Below are 24,428 nucleotides of genomic sequence, written 5' to 3' on the forward strand. Positions count from 1 at the left end.
TTTTATTTCTGTTCATATTCCAACATATTACCACATAAGCCAGAAAGGTACATTATATATTGTGAGAATACAAACCAAGTTAGGTGGCTGCCTGGCTCCCTGTGGAGCCTGCTTAGGATCTTCTCTGCCTCTCCTCCCACTCTCTCTCTTTCATAAATAATAAATAATAAAAAAAACAGAGAGGAAGGCAAACATAAGAGACTCTTAAGTATAGAGAACAAACTCAGGGTTGCTGGAGGGGAGGTGGATTGGGGGATGGGCTAAATGGTTGATGGACATTAAGGAGGGCACTTGTTGGGATGAGCACTGGATGTTATATGTAAGTGATGAATCACTAAATCCTACTCCTGAAATCAATACTACACCATATGTTAACTAACTTGAACTTAAAATAATTCTGATAAAAATAAATATATAAATTTCAATGGAAAAAGCAATTTGATCTGAAGTCGGTGGAGTTGAGTCACTTGCATTCAAGAAAGAAGAGGTCCCTGAATCCCACTAGCATAGTCCCAAAAGAACCTTATGTGTTTGTTTTGAACAGTTCTTCAATTCTATTAGCTACTCCAATATACTTGCTATAAATTATTCACTTTTTCCAAAGCCTTCTGTGAAACTAACAAGAATTCAACTATGAAGCTGATAGTAGGCTGTCATTTACCCACTTCATTTACCCACTTTCATACATGTATCACTCATTCATAGAGAGGCAGGATAGGGTATGATAAAGATAGTGGCAAAGAGATTTCTGTGATCTACTCTCAACTCCAAAATTTGTTAACAATACAACCCTCAACAATATATAATTTTTCTGCATCTCGGTTTTCTCATTTGTAAAATAGGACAATAATTCCATATACCTGATACAATTGTTGGAATTAAATAAGCTACCATAACTAAAGTGTTAATTTTAAAATCGCCATATAGAAAACAATCTAAGAGCGTTATCACTGTTTCATAGTCATTGAATCATAGACTTTGCAGTACTGAGAAAAAAAAGAGGATTCAGAGCTAACAGTAAAACCAAAAGCAAAAATCCCAGCACAGGAACACTAAATGTTAGGGTTCTGGGACAGATAATGCAAAGAAATTTCCATAGATAAGTGGCTTTAATGGCTGAACCTCTTTTGAAAACTCATGTATTTGTTTCCTAAAGTAGCCCGGCTTTTAAAGAATATGCAGTCTAAAAATCATATGCTTTTCTCATGATGTGACACTGGCAGAGATAAACATACTGTTTTATACTGAATGGGAATTAAGCCTGTAAATTACCAAAAATCAAATGACACCATGCTTGTCTTGGCTATTTAAGTTCCTTCATTTTCTTAAAGAAGATGAAGTAGAGGCAGATATATTTGAAAGAATTTCTACATTAAGATTGCAGCATGATGAAATTATGCCAAATAACAGAAAAAAATTCCTTAACTAAAACATTAATAGAAGGAAAAATAGCCAATAACCCAGGAAACATAAAGCTGTAGATAGGTAGCTAGCAACATGAATGCTTTATGAAATGAAGAATTATTTTAAAACTTTAAAAAATCATTTAATTAAATATTCATAAAATATTTCACTTTATGCTCTGTGGTTAAAACTTAAGATAAAATACCTGTTAGTCATTATTAGCAAAACATAGATCATCATTTGATGCATGGCTATGTTGGATAAGCTTTCTAACATTAGTACAAATTAATCTTTATAATATAAATTAAAATAATGAAAAGATATGTAAAAGTAAGACTCCTATCCTCAACCAACTTAAACATTTTGGAGTGATAGATGTGTATAAATGGACAATTAAATCCAAGTACTGAGTTATAATGTAGATAGAAAGAAGATAAAATGTACACAAAGAAAAGAGTCCCTGAGTCTTCCTATGGGAGTTTTGAGAGGAAGAATTTTCTCTACACTCCAAGGTCCTTCTAGCCTGACTAAGAATCAAATTAGCATGAGACAGATTAGCAAGAAGAAATCGAATTTAATTTCATACATATGTGAGATCCACACAGACATGAAATTCTAAAGACAGGCAAAATGAGTTATAAGTGTCATCCTGAACTAGGAAGAAGGGGAGAGGGGTCTGGGACTTCAAAAGGAAGGAATGTAACTTATAGGAAGATGAAAAAAAGTTAAAATTTAGTAAACAAATATTTTCAGGGCCATCCTGAAGCAATGGGACACAGAGGCCTTTGATCAAATAAGCCTTGCTAGATTCCTCCCTGTCCACCATACCTACTTCATGTAATAATGTAGTTCTCTCAGTAATAGCTCTCTTTCTGGAGACTTTCTTCCTCTATCTAAATTCTTTTTAGGCAGTTGAGGGAGATGTAAAGAGCTTTTCCAGGATCTGCTGGGTTTTTATTGCTTTTAACTCAAAAATTATCTTTTTACCAAGGTGGTCCATGTTGGGGCAGCCTGTCTTTGGCTCCTACAGGAGTCAGGTAAGTCCACAGAGAGTGAGACTGTAATTTATGTCAAATGAAGAGCAATACGTGAAAACATGACTGAACATTTCAACTTTAAAAAGCTAAAAATTATATGATATCTCTGAAACTATCAAACAGAATTCCTGAGGAGAAAAACTGGACAAGTAAGCAGAGACCAAATAATGAAGGCTGTTGCTAAGCCCAGTGTCAGCATCATACCTTACAATGAAGATACATAAAACCACTTTATGAAAAAAAATTTAATATATTTAAAGGCAAATTACTCTACCTATACTTAGTATAATCAGAAAGGATCCTGGATTAAGAAGAAAGTGACCTTAGTTCTAGAGCACTGGTTATTTTTATTCTCTAACTACCTATTAATAGAATATGACTTAAAATCTAGTAATAGAAGTGCTGATTATTGCATTCTCTATTCTTCTGTTGAAACATTATGTGAGCATCCGAGAGAACATTTCTGAGTAGCAATAAAATTTAGGATGTCATATTCTTATTTATGTTATTAACATTAACATTTTATTAAGACCATAAAATATCTGGATTTAAAGTTTGTAATTTGTATTTTACTATCCAGACCATCTGTTTCTATGTATTTGGAACTTAATTTGAACGACAGTAATAGATAAGTAAATTTCACTTTCTATATCTCCTGACTAATGACAACTGAAAACCATTTTCATGGTAAATTATATAAATATATATATAATTTATATATAAATATTTGTAAAATTTATATAGAAGTTTAAATATTTTATATATAAATATGTATATAATTTATTCCTGATTTCACTTTATTTTTTTTTAATTTTTTTTTTAATTTATTTATGATAGTCACAGAGAGATAGAGAGAGAGGCAGAGACACAGGCAGAGGGAGAAGCAGGCTCCATGCACCGGGAGCCCGACGTGGGATTCGATCCCGGGTCTCCAGGATTGCGCCCTGGGCCAAAGGCAGGCGCCAAACCGCTGCGCCACCCAGGGATCCCCTGATTTCACTTTAGATGGGGAATAATTGGTAAATGAGAAATGAGATACAGAAGTTACCTCATTAATAAGAGCACAGTCTATTAGCTAAACAGCTATAAATTAGGCTATGGCTTTGATTACTCCAGTAGAAACCTAAAATAACAGTTGATTCAACAAGATAGAATTTTAGCTCTTTGGGTACAAATATTCCATCATTAAAGTGATGATTTCATGATGCCAGGAATACAGTATCTTTTATTTCTTTGTACCATTATGGAATGTTGTTCTCATTTTTGTGATTTGAAATCACTCAACTACATGTAAATATTCTGGCCAATAAGAAAGGAGAAAGCAGAAGAAGTAGTATGCTTCTGTTTGTATCTTCCTGGCCAGCATTTAATCGCATGAGCATTCTTAGTTTCAATAGACACTTGTAAGTTTAATTTTTATTATGAGTATCCATGAATCTAGTAAAAAACTGGAGTTTCTTTTCCTAAGGAGAATGGATAGCAGGAGTAATCCCATATATGTCACATTATATGCTCATTGCATCATTATCTACAGTAGCCAAGATACGGAAGCAACCTAAGTGTCCATCAGTAGATAAATGGATAAAGAATATATGGTACACTCATGCTCACACACACACACACACACACACACACACACACAGATACACACACACACAATGGACTATTACTAAACCATTAAAAAGAATGAGATCTTGCTATTTGCAGCAATAGGATGGACCTAGAGAGTATTATGCTAAGTGAAATAAGCCAAAGACAAATATCATGTAATTTCACTTCTTAGTGGAATCCAAAAAAAACAAAACAAATGAACAAAGAAACAAACAAAAAGACCCATAAATACAGAAAACAAACTGATGGTTGCCAGTATGGAGGAGAATGGAGATGGGAAAAGTGGGTGAAGGGGATTGGGAGATACAGGCTCCCAGTTATAAAAACAATAAGTCATAGTAATGAAAGGTATAGCACAGAATATATAGTCAATGGTATTATAATAGTGTCATGGTGACAGATGGTAGCTACACTTGCACTGAGTATAGCATAATGTGTAGAGTTCGTACCTGAAGCTAACTTAATATTGTACATCAGTTATATTTCAATTAAAAAAAGAATTCCATAAAGAAAACAGGTGATAAGCTTGCTACTAAACATTAATGTGACATGTAAAATCTTTCAAGTATTTTTAAATCCTCTAACAAATTTCTTTCATTCTCAAATATTTAACAAGGAAGAGCAAAATGATTTTTATTAATTATAGTTGAATCTATATATTGTAGATGAGATTTTAAATAATCATTTTTATTTATTTTATCTATGAAAATTCAATTTGTTTTCTTCCATATCCTACAGATTACTGAGAAAATATCTAACTGGGACAAAAAATAAAAGTTCAGCAAAAGGAATAGTTAACAGACTCTTAGTGTTTTCTATGTGAGAAGTGCACCACATCTTGTGTTAGGTAAAAATACTTTGTGAATCTAATCTTTAAAAGTAAACTTAGGGACCCCTGGGTGGCTCAGAAGTTGAGCACCTGCCTTCAGCCCAGGGAGTGATCCTTGGGATCTTGGGATTGAGTCGTACATCGCACTCCCTGCATGGAGCCTGCTTCTCCCTCTGCCTGTGTTTCTGCCTCTCTCGCTCTGTGTCTCTCATGAATAAATAAATAAAATATTTCTTAAAAAAAAAAAAAATAAATAAATAAACAAATAAATAAATAAATAAATAAGAACTTAAATTAGGACCTATGGTTATCATATGATGAATAGCCTGTACATTTTTCTACCAAGAATTCTCTACTGGGAATTTTAATTGAACATTATCTTGGTATCTTTCAAAAGTAAGCCACAACCATCATAGAGATGCATAGCATTCTCTACCTAAATAAAATAAGAGAAGTGATAAATCATGCAATGCACAAAATGGGTCATTAGACTTTATTTGTAGACTACATGATGAATAACATGGTCTCGATTTTTCAAAATAAATTTTAAGACATCAAGCAAGACACTTAAAAAGACTATGTTATTCATTGTAGCACTTCATGTTTAAGAGCTTTGAATAAATTTAAGCAGTAAAGAGTATGCATTTTCTAAACTGTGAAGTGGAAAATTACTTTGAAATTCAAACCAAATCTAAATTGCTTAACAATAATCTGGATTTTAAATTAGAAATTATGCTAAATTATATGATAATGTCTTAAGGCCTTAAATTTATGATGTATACCAAAAATAATCCTAAACAGTGAGTTCTGACCATTTACCATTCTGCCTTGAATGTCAATATTGAAAATATTGTAACAGTTGCATATATGAAGAAACTGAATTCATCTCACATTTCTATATAAGTCTGCAAAATTTGTCAATCTCAACCTACATGGGAAGATATAATTTTTACAAAAGATCCAACATGCAGTTGTTGAGAGTACAGACGCTAGAGCCCAACATGCAGTGGTTGAGAGTAAAGATGCTAGAGCCATATTTACTACTTCAAATCCTGGCTGTTTTATTGGCTGATTTAACCTTTCTGGGCTTCTTTTTCTCTATTTTTAAGACTAGGATATTATATTCTTAGAGTTATTGTGGAAGTAAAATTCTTTAATATAATAAAGCACTTAGTGCCTTTAAGTGTTATCTATTATTATCATCTTAGCTATTACAACCAGAATTCTCAACCTTCTGGAGCATAAATGTATCCAAAATTAGGCAAATATGTGCCAACTTTCAATAAAAATCCTTCTCATATTTGATCTTTTCCAAGAAAGTTCCAAAGAAATACATACATTTAAGGTAAAATAAATGATATAATAAAAGTTTGATACAAATTGGCCATTTAAAGAAATCCTATTGTTAATTCTTTTACAAAACATCCAATCCATAAATCCTCTGAATGTATTATAATTTTCATATAAAAAAATAAAAAATAAATAAAATTTTCATATAGTCTGCTCTAAAGAAATATATTAAAATCTGAAATTACAAAAATATACATTTGCGAGAGAATTAGTTTCCTTAAGAAAAAAAATTTTTTTAAGTAGGCTCCACATCTAGCATGGAGCCTAATGAGAGACTTGAACTCATGAACCCTGAGATCAAGACCTGAGCTAAGATCAAGTCAGACGCTTAACTGACTAAGCCACCCAGATGACCTGAAAAAGTTTTTATTTAATAAAATTTATACAATAACTACATAAGAGAGAGCATTTTGGTCAGTTAAATTGATCAATTATTTAAATGTTTTATTCTTAGAATAGTGTCCATTATAAAACCAACATAATCATTTTAACAATTATAAAACAGATAACAGAAAATAAAATTCCAATGCTCTAACAGAATTGTTTTCAGCATGTTCTTATTTCCCTATATTATTTTCTTTGCATATTATACTTAGTTATAATCACAGTTGCATATAAAAATTTACATCCTGGGTGTTATTCCGTATGTTGGCAAATTGAACACCAATAAAAAATAAATTTATTATTAAAAAAATTTTACATCCTACTTTTCTTAAGTTGGTAGCATAAATTTCTTACTAGTACATAGTCTTGGGGATCCCTGGGTGGTTCAATGGTTTAGTGCATGCCTTCGGCCCAGGGCATGATCCTGGAGTCTCGGGATCGAGTCCCACCTCAGGCTCCCTACACTGAGTCTGCTTCTTCCTCTGCCTGTGTCTCTGCCTCTCTCTCTCTGTCTCTCTGTGTCTCTCATGAATAAGTAAATAAAATCTTTTTTAAAAAGTACTTAGTCTTAGTAAATACTCTATGATTTTTAATAACTGTATAATATTTCTTACAGAAGATTTATCTCAATTAACTATTTCACAGCTTTCTTCTCCTTTATTCCCTAACTTAGTGACATCCTAAATGCCTAAACCAGAAACCTGGGAATCAGGCCTGGCTGCTTACCTACCTCTATCCTTCAAATCAAATCAATTAGCAAACTCTAAATATTCTATTTTCTCAGTGTAAAGTGAATATAGCCATTTCTCTGCATCCATGCTGCTGCCATCTCAATTCAGGCTACAATTTTCTCGAGTATCAATTATGATAGCAGTCTCTTAACTAATCTTCCTGCCTCTGTCTTGCCTGTCTCAAATCTATTATCTATTGTGTAGCCAGGGTGATTCTTCTAAATGACAAATCTGAGCAGGATGTTTCAGGCTTAAAATGTTCCCCAATACTCTCCAGGTAAAGTTCAAACTCTTAATGTGTCACACAAGGCCTTCCCTGATTCCCTGATCTATACCCTAATAACCACTCTAGCCTTATTTCATCATGCTATTCCTTTGATTGCAGGCTGTGGTCATAATAAAACATTCTGCAATTCTGACAAGGAGCCCTTGTTACCCTGGACCTTTGCACATGTTATTTTCTCTATTTGATTTACTTTCGTGCTCTCCTGTCTACCTTTTACTTCTAACAACTGATAATTCTTTAAGATTAATTTGAGATTAATTACCATTTCAAGCAACCTTTGCTCACACAAGAATGAATAAGAAGTTCCTTCCATGGGCTTCCTTTAAAGCCTGTGATTACCTCTTAGCCAGCATTTACCATATTCTATTGTCCTTATCTCATTACAAGTCTATCCTCCATATCCAACAGTGAACTGTTGAATTCCATATTCAACAGTGAATCAAGGTCTAAGATGACATCTTGTCCCTCTTTATTTATATTTCTGCATTACTGAGATATAATTGACGTATAGCACTGTGTAACTGTAAGGTGTACAACATGTTGCTTTGATACACTTAGATATTGAAAAATGATTACAACAGCATTACTTAACACCTCCATCAACTGCATAGTTACCGTGTGTGTGTGTGTGTGTGTGTGTGTGTGTGTGTGTGTGTGTGGTGATAAACATTTAACATCTATTCTCAGAAACTTTCAACTGTATAATTCAATCTTGTCAATTATAATCACCAAGGTGTCCATAAGAGTCTTCAAAGCTTTTTTTTTAATCTTATAACTTGAAGTTTGTACTCTTTGACCAATATCTCCCCATTTTTCCCAGACTCTGAATCCACCATTCCAATCTCTATTAGTCTCTAAGGAAGAATCTGTTTCACACCTTTCTCTTGTTTTCTGGTGTTGCTAGTAATCTTTGGTATTCTTTGGCTTGTAGATTCATCACTTCAATCTCTGCCTCATCATATGATATTCTCCTTGTCTGTCTCTGTATCTCATTTTCTCTTCATATAAAAACATCAGTCATAGATTAAGGGTCCACACTTCTCCAATATCACTTCATCTTAACTGAAACTCATGTTAATTACATATACAAAGACCTTATCTCCAAAAATGGTCACGTCCTGAGGTTTCAGGAAACACATAAGTTTTGGGAAAACATTAGTCAATCAAATACAGTTTTGTTTGCTCTCGTTGTTATTACTAATTGAAGATTATTATGAATAAAGAAATGAAAAAATAGCAATGAATAGAACATTTTAAATGCAGTTTGAAGGAAGAATACATAACACATTCATGCAGTTATACTGAACCAATCATTTGTCCTTCAAAAAAATTAAGGAACACTTCAACCTTATTTCATTCTTTAGCAAAATTATCTAACATTCCAAATTGGCCTCAAGTTAATGAGACTTAACTGAATTTCTTTTCAAAGTTCATTTCATCTTAACACCCTTTAATAATTAACCTTATTCGTTTTTAACAACTCTACTGAGTTATACTGATATACAAATAATCACACATTTAATGTGTACAATTTGATAAGGTTAGATACATGCAAACACCCATTATACTATCACCACAAACAAGGATTGTTTATATATATATATATATATATATATATATATATATATATATATATATATTTCCAACACTTTCCAATGTTTTCTGTCCCTTTATTGTTTTGGGTTTTTTTGTGGTAAGAACATTTTACAAGAGATCTACTCTCTTAATAAATTTTGAAGTGCACAATACCATATTGTTACCTAACTCCTACAACTTAATAGCAACTAAACAAGTGACTAAAAATGGGCAAATAACTGAACAGACATTTCTCCAAAGATTATATACTCAAGGCTAATCGATTTAAAAAGATGCTCAAAATTACTAATTATCAGGGAAATGCAAATAACCACAATGAGATACTACCTCACACTAGTTAGGGTAGGTATTACCAGAAAAAAAAATGTGTTGGTAAGAATATGGAGCAATTGGAAACTCTATACCATGGGTAGGAATATAATATAAAATGGTAAAACTATTATTGAAAAAAGCATACAGTTTCCTCAAAAAATAAAAAATAAAACTACTGTATAATTCAGCAATCCTACTTCTGAATATATATCAAAAAAAAATTGAGGGATCCCTGGGTGGCACAGCAGTTTGGCGCCTGCCTTTGGCCCAGGGCGCGATCCTGGAGACCCGGGATCGAATCCCACGTCGGGCTCCCGGTGCGTGGAGCCTGCTTCTCCCTCTGCCTATGTCTCTGCTTCTCTCTCTCTCACTGTGTGCCTATCATAAATAAATAAAATTTAAAAAAAATTAAAAAAAAAATTGAAATCAGAATTTTGAAGAAATATCTGTACTCCCATGTTCATTGTAGCATTATTCACAATAGCCAAGATATGAAAACAAACTCAAGTATTTACTGACAGATGAATGGATAAAGGAAATGTGGTATATACATACAATGGAATATTATTCAGGAACAAGAAAAAGAAATCCTTCCATTGGTGACAATATGGATGAATATGGAGGACATTATGCTAAGTAAAATAAGCCAATCACAAGACAAATAATGCATGACTCCAAACTCATAGAAAGAATACAATAGTGCTGCCAGGGCCTAGGAAATGGGAAGCTATTCAATGGATATAAAGTTTCAATTATGAGAGAATAAATAATAGTAAAGCTTATCCTTTATTTCCTTGTAAGTGAAAGAATATAGGTTAAGAATTGTATGAGATTTGATTTAACTATTGCAAAGTGGTGACAAGTTTAGAGTTTCCAACAAATATTTCATCTCTGATTCATGGGAAGAATAAAGTGTTCTGACCCTTTCCTTCTTCCATTAACCTTGCAGAATAAAATGTGCCTTTGAGACCATTTCCCAACTCTCACACATGCAAGAATATGAATAAATAAAATAATGTTTACTATTAAAGAAAAATCCAGAAAAATGGAAGGAAGAAAAGGAGGGAAGGAAAGCAGCAAGAAGCAAGGAAGAAACCAAAGGAAGAATGAAATAAATATTAACTTTTGAATTTGCCTAATCATAGCATTTGATTGTTAACTCTCAAATACAGGTAAGTGTGCTTTGATATTCAACACAATGGTGACCCCCAAAAAAAAGGCACCAAATAAAACATTTACTTCTTTCCCATTATTATTAATAATTATTTGCCTAGCACTATTTTTTAATTTGATTAAGATTTATGTAAAAAAACGGTAATGTTCCCAACCCCAGATTTTCCCATTAAAATGAGTGTTCATATGTCTGTGATATTTTTAATATATGAAACTATTTATGCAGGATGAAAGAAAACCAGAAATGGTAGTATCCATTGCAAGAATACAGAAATTTACTTATTTATTTAAATGAATATTTTAAAGAAACTGAATTTTGAGGGAATCATGAAAGAAGAGTTTTAAGGAATTGCAGAATACTCTCAAAACTTAGTGGTATAAAATTATCATCAGACCAGCATTATTTCAATCAATGCAGGTTTGAAAATCATGAATCTTGAGGAATTTATCAAATATAATCATGAAAAAAGTTATAGTACATGGATATACTCATTCAATAGGTTTGGAAAAATGACTAGCTGTTAGTCACAGGCGAAAATATCTAAAAGTTTCTGAATGATTGAGAGTTGATTATATTTATATCATCCCCACCAAATAATCCTTAATGTTCTGCATAAAGCTTTGCAGTTGGCAAGGATCTAAGTCATTTGAATAATAAAGTTTTACAATAGAACACAACAAATCCACATGAACATAAGTAAAATTAGCCAAATGTATATAAACATGAAAGAAAAAAAATCTCCACTAACAATAAAATGATAGTATTAATCAAATAGATACTGAATATTTATGTATACTCATCTCTTTTCTAAAAAGTCATTGTTGTTGATTTTGTCCTTTCTGATTCTCCAAGCCACCATAATCAGAGGAACCAAGTAATCAAAAATCATCCCAGCAACATGATAACTAACTCAGTGTTAGTCTCTAAGTTCTCCTATTTAGTCCTCTCTCCAATTAGGTTGACATGAAAATCAGTGTGCTCCCTATGTTGACCACTGGTCATACAAGTGCCCGAATAGTTTTCCCTGCCTGTTCTGAATCCCATGACTATGTTACCCTCTGTAGATGGGTTTATGCTTGATATGTAGTACCCTTATTCTATTTTTGTACACTGACTGGTTCCCATTCACATCTGAGGGCTAGGAAGGCATTTTAGTTTGGCAAATACAACTTCCAGGAAATGAGCAATGTCCCTAATCCAAGTTGTGATACCAGGACCCAAATGCTCATAAAATAACATATTGTGGCCCCTGACAGCCTATCTCCCTTAATTTTTTCCTGCCTCTCTGCTTGACATAAATGGTGAGAAGAAAGAAAGGACCGGGACAGAAAATTGGAGTGATGACCCAAATAAACATAATAGATGCCTGGAAATTTTCTGTAAAGAATGATGAGTCTAACCCAGCCAATCCAAGTGTATTCATATCTCAGCTAGCTTCACTATCCAAAAGATCAGGTGGGAGTGAAATATCCAGTAATATAGACAGAGTATCATTTAGTGCAATTCCTGTAGCAAGGAGATCCAAATCAGGTTTATAGAGTATGTGACCAAGGCTAGGGGCCAGGTACCTTAGGAAATTAGGACAGTCAGGGTAAGGCTCTAGACCCAAGCAGAGACTTTTTCAAAAAAAATCAAGAGCAAGAAACTTGAACATAAGATTGGTCAAACTGACTTGCATTAACAAAGGGAACTTTGGTTTAAATTCTCCATGCATATTAGGAATAGAAGCAATAACAAATCTCAACAGTGATAACCATACTTTTGCCTGAACTCTTGCCTGAGAAGTCGGGACTCAACCTGATACTTAAAGAATAAACAGGAAAGTGAAGCTGAGTAACCAGGGTACTCCTCACTGGAGGCAGAGATGATAGCCAAGGCCCCAAAAGAGGAGAAATTGTCCTGTCATTTCTGGGAGACAAGAAGAAGACCACCTGCTGTTATATCTATATTAAGCTTATTTACATTTAGATGATAGAATCCTGATGAATAAGCATTAATTAGTACACAATTTGGGAAATTCTAATGAAAAGGTGGACCTCCAAAAGATGAACTAATTTTATTACATTTAACTACTTTATCTACTACACACCATTAAAATGCAGTGAAAACTGAGAGTTTTTAAAATAGATAAGAGGCCAAAATGGATTTGTTTTGCTTGAATTATAAAACTCAAAATTCAGTTCTTCAGTTGACTTTTATGATGATAGTGCTAAAAAGCGGAAGGAGGCTATAACATTTCACCAGAATGGAAAAATTGAAAAAAAAATCCTTTTGGTATGCTCATTCCTTTTGGTATGCTCATATAAAGTAGCAATAATATCATATTTGGTCCCATTCTCTAATAGTCTAAACTAAAACTAAGTCATCATTTTTTATTTTCTCAAAAATAGAGATCTTTCTTAAGAGACTGTAATTTCAAAGTTAAACTATTCTGACTTCATAATACAGTCAAACACCTTGAGGACATAAATGACACAGAACTCTCATAACCTATAAAACATATAAAGTATATTGCTCTCATAAAGATAAAGGTTACATTAGTAGATTGCCTTTAGTAACATGCCCAAAGGTTACTATAGCAACTCTTCTATGCAAATCAGCACACGTGGTCCCTCACAATTCTCAGATGGTTGAAATAAAAGAATTAAACAAATGGAAGATCACTGGACTTCTCAGTAGTCAGTATTATTCCTTTGCCAGACAGTTACTAAATATCTGTAACACACCAATTTACTCACCCACAAGTATGTGTTATGGCTACTGGCATTGTTTTTCCTCCAATGATGTGGATTATATAGCAGCTCTACCAAAATAATTACATAATATAATTATAAATAGCATATATGTTATATAAATATATATAATTATATAGCAGCTCTACCAAATTAATCTCAGAAAACTTATTGTTTTTGCCACTCAATCAGCTCCCATAGAGAAAAGAGATAAGCCAAACACTGTGACCTTAAAATTTTAATGACAAATGACAAATCCCAGAGTACAATGAACACGGATTCTACAACCAGATATATCTGGGTCTAAATCATGCCACAAACTGCTTCATAAGTGATCCAGCACACATTATTCAAATTATCTAGACCTCAGGTTTCTAGACTTAAAATATCAATAGTGTCTACTTAGTAATTGTGAGAATTCCATATAATCCACATAAACACTTAGCCTGACATATTGGTTGGAATATAGGAGGATCACTATAAAGTCTAGTGGAGACTACTATTATCATAATAGATTTTCAAGGGGAATATGTTTTTGGAAGCATCACTGCTTTAAATAAAGCATAGCAGAACTGTTTTATCCTGGGCACATAATTTGAAGAGTAAACATTAACTCAGCCCAGTTGAAATCATCATATATTGATACTTCCACAGTGAAGCTCTTGCTAACACTGAATCCATCTAAAAATTGGCTGTTTCTATCTGCAAATATATAAATATATTATGTAATATGTGTATGTTTATATCTGTGCAAATGTATATATATATATAAAATATGTATATATTTACATTTGTGTATTTATATGCTCATGCCATTTGTGTGTATTATGTATGTAAATGTATATATGTGTATATACATAAATATGTACATGTGTGTACACTGGACAAGGTTAAAAGCCTTTCTAAGAGCTCTCCAAGGTGCTGACTCCAGGCCAACCCCATCCTTTGTCACTCTTCTCTATTACAAGATACTACTCAAGTGGTAAGAGCATCCAACGCCATAAGAGTTCCATAGAGAAACTTCACTGTCAGCACACATCTTCCCACAGACAGCACTGATGTCAGAGAAACATACTGGATACTTTTGGAAGCATTGCACAAAGTCTTTTGCAATAAATGAACACAAAAATTTTCCTATCTCAATAGCCACAGATGAGCTAATAAGCATACAAAGAAGATTGCAGTTTTGATCCTAGAGTGATAGAAGTTGAATCTGTTGTCAGAGTAATGGACTGTTACTCAAGAAACCATTCAACCCTATTCAATAACTTTTTTCAGATTTCCTTTTCATTAGTGATTAAATCTAAATGCTTTCATTCAGTGAAAACTTAATTGAATCCACAAGAATGAACTCATCCCTACATGTATTATCAAGTGTAAATGAGTCTAAATAAAGTCCATCGCAATAAGTATATCCAGAAATAAATGTAAAAATGTAGTCCATATCATCCTAGTCTGGAATAGCAAATTAATTCATAAATCAGACATTACAGCTGAAAACACTGTTGTGAATGAAAATACAAATTCCTAAGGTACAAAAGATAGACCTTCTCCTTTGTATATCTTTCAGTTTAGAACATGCTTTTAGAGTGTCCTGCATAGTTCAAGACCTTACAAAATATTTGTGACTCAGTAGCAGCAGGTAATACTAGTTACCTATTACTTTCCAACTACTTCTTGTATCTTCTCTACTGATTCAACTACAGTGAAGGACAAGTAAATCTTAACTGCAGTTTATCTTACTTTTTCCCATGACTTTTAGCTTTATCTTTATAAGAAACATTATTTCTAGATAGTTCTATTGTGTTTTTAAAAGTTTATAACACGGATTTAAAGGTATTCAAAGCTATTTGGACATCAATTTAAATGAGATGCACTGAAGAAGGCAAAAGGAGGTTGCCACATTGCAATTAGATCACAGGCTTGGAGGGTTTCCTTGAAGTTGGCATCATATGCTGATCTCCATTTTCTAAAAATGTAATTCTGAAAAAATAAAAAATAAAAATAAAAAATAAAAATGTAATTCTGCAATGAAAAACCATAAAGAAAGGCATTAAAGCAGTACTGTGAATGGATAGCTAGTCTATGTTAACTATTGACTACTGCCATAAAATGCATTTTTCCTGATGCAGCTGAACTGCATTTATTTCCTGAGAGAATCCAGGAGGTCAAATTCATTATTGTGAAACAGAATCTAAAATAGAAGCTCTACAATCAGAAGTCACTGCTTTAGTTATTGGTGGCATGGTTCAGATGGCTGCCAGCCCTTACAAATGAAGAAGCTACATAGTTACCTCTATAACATGCTCAGTAAAATATACCCCATGGTATTTTAGAGTTACCAAAAGCAGCTGACAAGGTCCACAGGAATAGTGGAGTGAAGAGTTTGCAAAGATTTTCAAAAGCATCTTTTGTTGACTCCTGGGGAACTTTCCACCATATAGGAAGAAAATTCTGAAGGCCATCATAAATTTTACTTAGATGCAGTTTAAATTGACAATAAATGTCATAAAAGGCTCCATATTGCAGCAATAGTACTAGGTTACACCATCATATACTCCCCTAAGAAATACCTGATTGTTTTCCCAAAATGCTGCTTCCTGGAGGAACAAGATCCAATATGCTACATCTCTGAGAGAAAAAAAAAGCCCCAAGAATAAGAGATGGCACACACCTCTGCAGTGTCTTAATTATACTAACATATTAAGCCCTTATGACCAGTGCTAATAGGCAACCTATTATAGAAGTGCTAAAAGCATACCTATCCTTGTGTTCAATATGGTTTAACACGTGATAACTAACTTTGGAACAATCAGAAAAATAGTACAAATGTTCTAAACACTGAAAAAAGCCTTTAACCTCCATTTTCATAATTTTATCTGTCAGGCAGTTTACATACATTCTTTCAGAAATGGGAATTTTTTTTCTCACATAGTACAAGTGAAAAAGCTGAGTCAAAGAATGTAAAGCAGGGATCCCTGGGTGGCGCAGCGGTTTGGCGCCTGCCTTTGGCCCAGGGCGCGATCCTGGAGATCTGGGATCGAATCCCACGTCAGGCTCCCGGTGCATGGAGCCTGCTTCTCCCTCTGCCTGTGTCTCTGCCTCTCTCTCTCACTGTGTTCCTATCATAAATAAATAAAAAAAAATTATAAAAAAAAAAGAATTTAAAGCAGTTTGTCTAAGGTTGTTGAGAATCATGATTTGAAGCCAGAGTTCTTATGCAAGAGAGCTTTTCACTCATCACACGGTTGTCAGAAATGGTCTTTCTTAGCCTTAATAAGATAGGTATAAATATGGGAGGGGAAAAGAGGGAAAGAAGGAAAGGAGAAAGATAAGTAAAAAAGAAAAAAGAGAAAAAGAATGAAATTTTAAAAATAAAAACATGACTGCTGCAAGAAGAAACAGTGCATTGTGTTTTAAGTCAATATAAAGACAATTTGGATATACATCATAAGATATAATAAGACTAATTTGGAAAAAAAATAAGGCAGCCAGAAAACTAAAAAAATATTTATGTGATATTAAGTACATAGTTATGATAATAATAAAAATAACATTTATGAGTCCTATGTGCCATGTCCTGGGGGCAGGACTTTATTAAAACTGCATTATTCCATTCCATTTATAAAATAACCCTATGGGTTAAAAACTATAAATATGTCCACTTTACAGATGAACAAAAACTGAGGCAGAGAAACCTGAAAACACTTTGCAAAGTCTGCATGTCTAGGTAGTGGTAGATCCAAGGCTTGAAATCCAAATAGCTTGATACAGAGACACTGCTCTCTCTCTATATATATATACCAGTCTGTCAGCCCATATCATTTATTCTATTCTTGTTATATTCCCATTTTTTCAAGATTTAAAATATGTCATTAGATATAAGGAGGTAATAAAAACATTCAAAGCAATGACCCTATTTTCCCCACAATAATAATTATTTTGCTTTTCATTCTATCAACAGAGAGTCCTTGGTTGTATTATCTACTTATATATCATACAAAAAATATTATAAGAATGCAAGAAACAGGAGTAATATTTTTTCTGAAGTTCTACTGTTTGTATTTTTCTCTTAGAACGAGTAATAATAGGAGATTTCCATAGTGCTTGGGAGCTTCTAAAGCACTCCCAGAAATTCAGCCTATCTTGCTCTTCACATTACGCATTAGTATTAAACCATTTCACAAATTTAGGAATTCGAACTTAGAGCAGATAAGTGTCTTACTCAATATCACACAGTAAGAGTTGAAGGATTTTCAACCTAAGATTTCTTACCTTGAAACCCTTTCGAACAATTCATCATTTTTAAACTACCATGTATAAACTTTTATAAAGAGTAGACATTTAAAAATATATTTAATCAAACCAATTTTAGAAAACATGATAGATATCTTTGTCTTATGATGGATCTCCAACTGTTTCACTGCTGAAGCAAGTGCCTATCAATACAAGAATATATTTAAGTTATTTGTGATATTGATATAAAGCCATGGAAATAACTACTTGCTGTTTTGCTTGGGGAAAATAAAAGCATACAGTCCTATTTAAAAAAAAAAAGGAATGCTGATGTCATGGTTTTATTATTAGCCTTAGGAAGCAAGATCTAAACAAAAATTTGGTGTGGGGACTGGCAAAAGCTTTCTCCTTCTTATTCTTTTATTTTTTTTTTTAATTCAAAGCTAGCTTAGCATTTTTATGTGGGAATGTTAATACAAGAACCTCATTTTAATTCAACAAATTAGCAGTACAATGTATCACAAACTATGTTTCTGCAACATTCTCTGAAGTGGAGTCATTCACAAATTGCCTGGGTGGTTCAAAACATGACAAAATGCTGACTCTTCCTATCTGTTTTACATACATTGGTGTTTTATACTCACAAGCCAAGAGCAGCAGTAGAGAGCTTGGGTATCCCTAATTACCAGTATTTTTCTCAAGAAATTTAGGTCAAACATGGAGCAAAACTGCTTGCAGCTAGACAATAGCTTCCGTTTGATGCACATTTTGAAAATGATAGACTAAGTAAACCACGGTGTCCTCCTAGAAGATATGCAGCAGAGAACCTGATTCTCTGCGGAGACGGGTGGCCTGGCAACCTCTGACTTACTTTGGGATGAGGAAAAACTTTGTGAAAATTGCAAAACTCTCCCCTCTTTTCCTCCTATCCATACTTCTTTTAAAGAGAGAATGAGATCCAAGTACTGACAAGGGCTTTGAAAATGTGTTTAGAGCATACCACTGAACAACTTGAAAAAGAAACTAACTCCATATATATTTTAAAGACAGCAATTTATTTAACAGAGTCAATTCCATGAAGACAGAAAAAAATGTCTTCTTACCTTTAATAAGACTTGGAACATATATCTCTTTAATGCAAATCTTTTTGGCATAATAATTATCCTTTTGCCATAACCTATTAGCCACATTTATATTCTAGCAAAACCCTTTTCATTTTTTTCCCTTTTTTTCTTTATTCTCAGAATTATAATTGTATTGTCTTTTATTATTATTATTAAGGAACTGAGAAGATTGAAATCTTAGTTCCCTCTCCCTCCAAAAAAAAAGAAAATTTAACATGATTGTTAATTATTGTGATAACAATTTAAAGTTAGTATCTGGATATTCCCCCAAAGGAAAGATTTCATATAATAGTATTGTATGCAATTACCACAACCTTACCTGACCATAAGAACCAATATTCCATCATAGATGGTCACTATAAAGAGAAGCAAGTGCTATTCTTCTTACTGCTCATTAGCTGAATCCTTTTCCAATGTTTGCAAAGCCCCCACCCTATGAATACTCTTAGACTGTAGAATCTGAAAGTGATCGAGATACACATCTGAACTCCCATGCATGTAGTAAGCACATGACCTAGGCCTACCAATAAGTGTACTTACCAAAGTTTTGAAGCAAGAGAGAGTGAAACAAAAGGGTGGTGGAATAACTGGAGGTAGTGATATTATTTGGGGTCCAGAGCTAGTGGTGTTGATGCACAGGCTTCCTTGACGAATATTCATCGATGGCAGCAGGGTAACTAAACTGTACCATTTCTGGGGCAGACTTTTTCTAGCTGCATCATCCTCAATGTAAGTATCCATTCTTCTTATTGATTACATAAGTACCAATATTCTCTTAATAAAATGTGTTTCCGCTTAAATCATCCACAGTTTTTGTTAGTTTGTTTTTGTTAAAAACAAAAAAAAAAACAAAACTCTCAGAGCCCTGCTTGATTCAGCAAGATTGTTTTGCTTCCATTTAGGAGTTCTGTCTGTGTACTTACATCCATTTTGTGAGCTTTTGAATTCAAGGGATCTAAAACACTACAAACAAGGCAGCAAATGTGGATTGCCGCCCAGTATAATACCTCAAATATATTGAACATTGAGCATTTAAAAATTAAAAATAAAACAACTCTCAAAAATTACAGATACCAAATATTATATATAAGAAGAAGATAAAAAAAGAATGTCATTATCTTGTAGTAACTAATCTGAAACAGGCTTAAAACAGAAGTTAAACACAAAATGCCCCATGATATTCTTTTCATTAAATATTCATAAAGTGTGTTTTAAGAACTTAGCCAAGGCAGATTTGACTCTTTACCTTATCTCATTTTTGGTTGAAAACTCCATCTTTAAAGAGATATCAATCCTTATGCTTTTTAAAAATCATAATAAAGTCAAAGTAGAAAAATGCTGGAGGAAAAGATATTTTTTTGTGGCTTAGGTTACAAAGAATCTCTTTGGGGGAAAACATACTTTAATTTTCATGAAAGAGCACAAGTAGAGAAAAGAACATGGTATATTTTTACAAAGGGGGTGCCAGTAGTAAAATCTATAATAGGGGGGAAAAATCTTTAAAAAGCATCACTCAATTCTTTCTCTGATAATTGGAAGAAAGTTTGGCCCTCCAAAGTCTGTATTCTAAGTATTCTATTTTAAACTTATTGCATATTTTCTAAACCTATTCGGTTTAACCAAACCAGCATAAGCCATGGTTATTTTTACATGGTCAAAAGGATTTTTCTGTACTCAGTTTCATTTCATTTTGGTATACAATGCTTACCTCATACCAAGAAATCTATCTTTTTTAGAATCGAGGTACACAATTCACCTACTTTCATAAGTTTCTTAGCCTTATCTGTGTCTAGTACTATGATGCTATGATAATTTTCTTTAAAAAATGCATTATTTGGGATGCCTGGGTGGCTCAGCCATTGAGCGCCTGCCTTCAGCTCAGGGCATGATCCTGCAGTTCCCGGGGATTGAGTCCCCCATCAGGCTTCCTGCGGGTAGCCTGCTTCTCCCTCTGCCTGTATCCCTGGCTTTTTCTGTGTGTCTCTCGTGAATAAATAAAATCTTTTTTTAAATGTATTATTTTTTTTCATGAAATCACCCTTAATATTCTTCAGATATGCATGCTATGGCTAATATAACTAGAATTGTAAGACATCTTCAAAAAAATAAGATAATCAATTTAGTACACTGATTATTATCCTCTGAAAAGAAAAATAAATCCACAATGTAATGGCAGTATCTAGTGAAAGGCATGACTAGAAATCATTGATCACTAATGTCCAAGTAAAAAAGTATGAGGTTTCTTTTTCCAAAAAAAGTGGTCCAAATTATTTAAGACTTATATTTTCTACTTATCTTCCAGATGATTTTATATGAAGAGGAAGATTAATGCTACACAAAACATTTCAGCGGACATTTTCCACCTACTGCTCTCAGACTACCCAGGATGAGACATCAGTATTAAAAATTTTTAAAGTAATACTTGAGGCACTTCCAATTCACAAATATGTGGAAATCTGCTAATAAAATATTTGAGAAAATTAGTCTTGAGAAATTAGTCTTGAGAGAATTCACTTAAAGCTCACTCTGCACGTGTAAGTAGATGAGGGCGACCAGAAAATGGGGAGCTTTAGCAGTGATCACAGCAAGAAGCTTCAACATTTTTAGCTGTCTTAAACAATGTTTCTTTATTTGAAGGGTGTGCTCCAAAAAAATTCTAGGGAATACTTTTCTTTCATGTTCCTGGACAGACACTCATGGAGGTGGCGAGGTTTGGATTCTCATTTCATCAGCTAAATTAACAATAAATAACAATGGCTAGGGCAGCCCGGGTGGCTCAGTGGTTTAACGCCACCTTCAGCCCAGGGCCTGATCCTGGAGATCTGGAATCGAGTCCCGCGTCGGACTCCCTACATGGAGCCTGCTTCTCCCTCTGCCTGTGTCTCTGCCTCTCTCTCTCTCTCTCTCTCTCATGAACAAAATAATAAATAAATAAATAAATAAATAAATAAATAAATAAATAAATAAATAACAATGGCTATTTTAAGTATAGAAGGACACAATTTTGTGACCATGAGAGCTGGAAATCCAGGCTGGAAAAGAATTGAAGGGAGGTGGTGGGAGATAAGCATTAAGGAGGGGACAAGGAAAGGTGGAATTGCTAACTTTAAGCTTCTCTCCTGGGCATTTCCTGATGCTGTGCCTCTGAAACTTCCAATCTCAGAGGATAAATTTGGATTTAACTTTATAAATTGATAAAGAAATTCTATCTAAAATTTTTGTTATAATAAATTTAAAGCAGGAAGCCCCTGTTTGCATTGCCACCTGCAATGATTTAGAAATAATACATTCTTCTTATGGCTTTTGTGAGAAATGACCAAATTTCTTGCTAAATGTCCCCAGAAGAAATAATTGCAACTTTTGCTAAATCCCCCTGATTCTTGCAAAGGAAAAAAAAATAGTTCGAAATACAGTTCCATGGTATTATTTGACTGAGATACATGCATACCATGCCCAAAGGGACCATTTATGGGTGGTTTTGGTTACTTATATTTACTAAATATTTATGTTAAGTGTTACTGATTTGAGCCTAGTTGAGATCAGTTCCTAAATGACACTTAAATTACAAAACAGGACATAAATTACTCCTCTTTCAGAGGGGAAATACATCTTGGAAATATTGTTACAGATTTTTAGAGTCTTACCATCTTTGCACTAGATTCATATACGTACATTTTTGCCAATTGATTTCAAGACAGTGACAGCTTACAAAATCTTGTACATATATATCCACTTTTTTTTCCTATGAGAAGAATGTGTTTCTCTTTTATAGCTATGATTCAAATAATAAGGGCTATATAATTTGCCAAATCAAACCTCTTCTGGATCACAAAGGCTCTAGTTATTCCCTTAAAACCAAGTGTTTCATAGATGAACAGTGCTCTCCTGTGATCAAAGAAAGGAACTGCTTGCATCATAAAACAGGTAATTACTGTCTTTTTATTGCCAATGTGTCCCCTCCTGTTTTCCTACAGTTATTAGCAGGATTATTTTTTATATGTATTATGTCCATTATCTCTCTGAGGAAGCCTTCCTTTTTCCTTTCCAAAGTAAACATGCTACTATACTAATTATTTTATTCACATAATTATAATTGAAGTTCTTTTAGCTCCTTTTTACCCTTGTTCAAGTCATACAGAAACAATAGCTGTGAAAAGAATAAATCTTTCTAGAACATATTACATAAATGCTGGCAAATTGAAAGATACATTACTTGCAAAACTGCCCCACATAAACCAACAGGAGCTTATAAAATTAGAACCTTGAATTCTGCAGTTTGGTCAGCCCTGCCTTTTATCAGAAAGTAAGAAAGATTTATGCCATAGCTTCAGGAAAAGAGCTTCTGAGGATACTTGCCATTTTAAATGCCCACAATTTGCAAAGCATCAAATAGCACTTATTCTCAAACAATTTCTATTTCTATTAAAAAATAGAGGTTTAGGCTTCCACCAATGCTATTTATATTCATGAGAGGAGTTTCCTGAGGTTTCTGTAAAACTACCATAATTTCCACTGACACATTTATCTAACAGTTGATGTCATTTTGGAGAGAAAAGGAGGGCAGCTAGGAAACTTGTTCCCTGTGAGCACTGATCCAGAACACACTGCAAACAGGTCTGTCAAAGCAGCCTTCTTTGGGGAGAGTAAACCCAATTGCTACATAATCAGGCTCTGGCACCTAGATTAATGTCTTACAGAAAAGACTAAAATGTGTGCCTCTCTTAAGATGGTGGACATGTATCTGTCACATAAAATAGTGCAGAATTTCTGAGAAACTCTTTTATCGTATCAAAATTGATATACAGTTAGTTACTGATTATTTGGATTACATATGGATAATACACACATATCAATATATAAATAATATAAATATTAATTGTGGTGAGGTGATATATACCATCTGTGGATATATTTGGGGTCACAATCACAGCTGGCAGACATTAGAGTGACCACCTGCCATGCACTTGCCAAAGTCACTACTGATGGTGCTAACAGCAGTGGAACAGGGATCAATTTCCCAGAGAGAGAGAGAGTAAGTCAGACCCTATGGGAAAAACAATCTCAGGGAGCATACAAGAATTAGACTTGTGTACTAAAGTGTAGATCATGTTAGTTGAGCAAAGAGAACACCAACATCTAGGGAAAGAGCTTAACAGACACACTAATGTTCATTAATTAAATCAATGCCCCATTGGATCAATTTGTCACCTGAGACTTTTAGGAAGACAAAGAGAATTTCCTGGACATGAAATCACAAGGCAGTAAAATCTCAGGTATCAGCAGTGATGGTAAAATTGGGGGTAAAATATCAGAGGGGATGGGGAGTAGTACAACCCAGAAAGTAAGTCATTTTTTCACATTAATAATACTCTTTCAAGTAGCAAAAATAAAATAAAACAAAACCTAGGAACTATTTTCCAGAAAAGAGAAATCACCTAACAAAACCCATATGTAGTGGTAACTGCACATCCTGCTCCTCTCTGTACCACATCCCTACCACAATATACACCCACTTAAAGTTTCCTGGTATTAATAATTGACATACGCAGCAACAAAGTGAATATTAATAATATGACTTCTTGGCAGAGTCACTTGGTTCAGAAATGGGAACATGACCAAGGT

General features: G+C 33.6%; 1 long non-coding RNA gene across 1 annotated transcript; it reads left to right on the forward strand.

Moving 5' to 3' along the window:
• The first annotated feature begins 2,398 nt into the window (after nucleotides 1–2,398).
• LOC121498752 lies at nucleotides 2,399–21,256 on the forward strand. The gene is made up of 3 exons (XR_005989879.1): nucleotides 2,399–2,441; nucleotides 10,490–10,712; nucleotides 21,109–21,256. It is a non-coding gene; the product is annotated as an uncharacterized LOC121498752 (long non-coding RNA).
• The last annotated feature ends 3,172 nt before the right edge of the window (nucleotides 21,257–24,428 follow it).

Source organism: Vulpes lagopus, chromosome 9 (genome assembly GCF_018345385.1).
Source record: "Vulpes lagopus strain Blue_001 chromosome 9, ASM1834538v1, whole genome shotgun sequence".
Taxonomy (NCBI): domain Eukaryota; kingdom Metazoa; phylum Chordata; class Mammalia; order Carnivora; family Canidae; genus Vulpes; species Vulpes lagopus.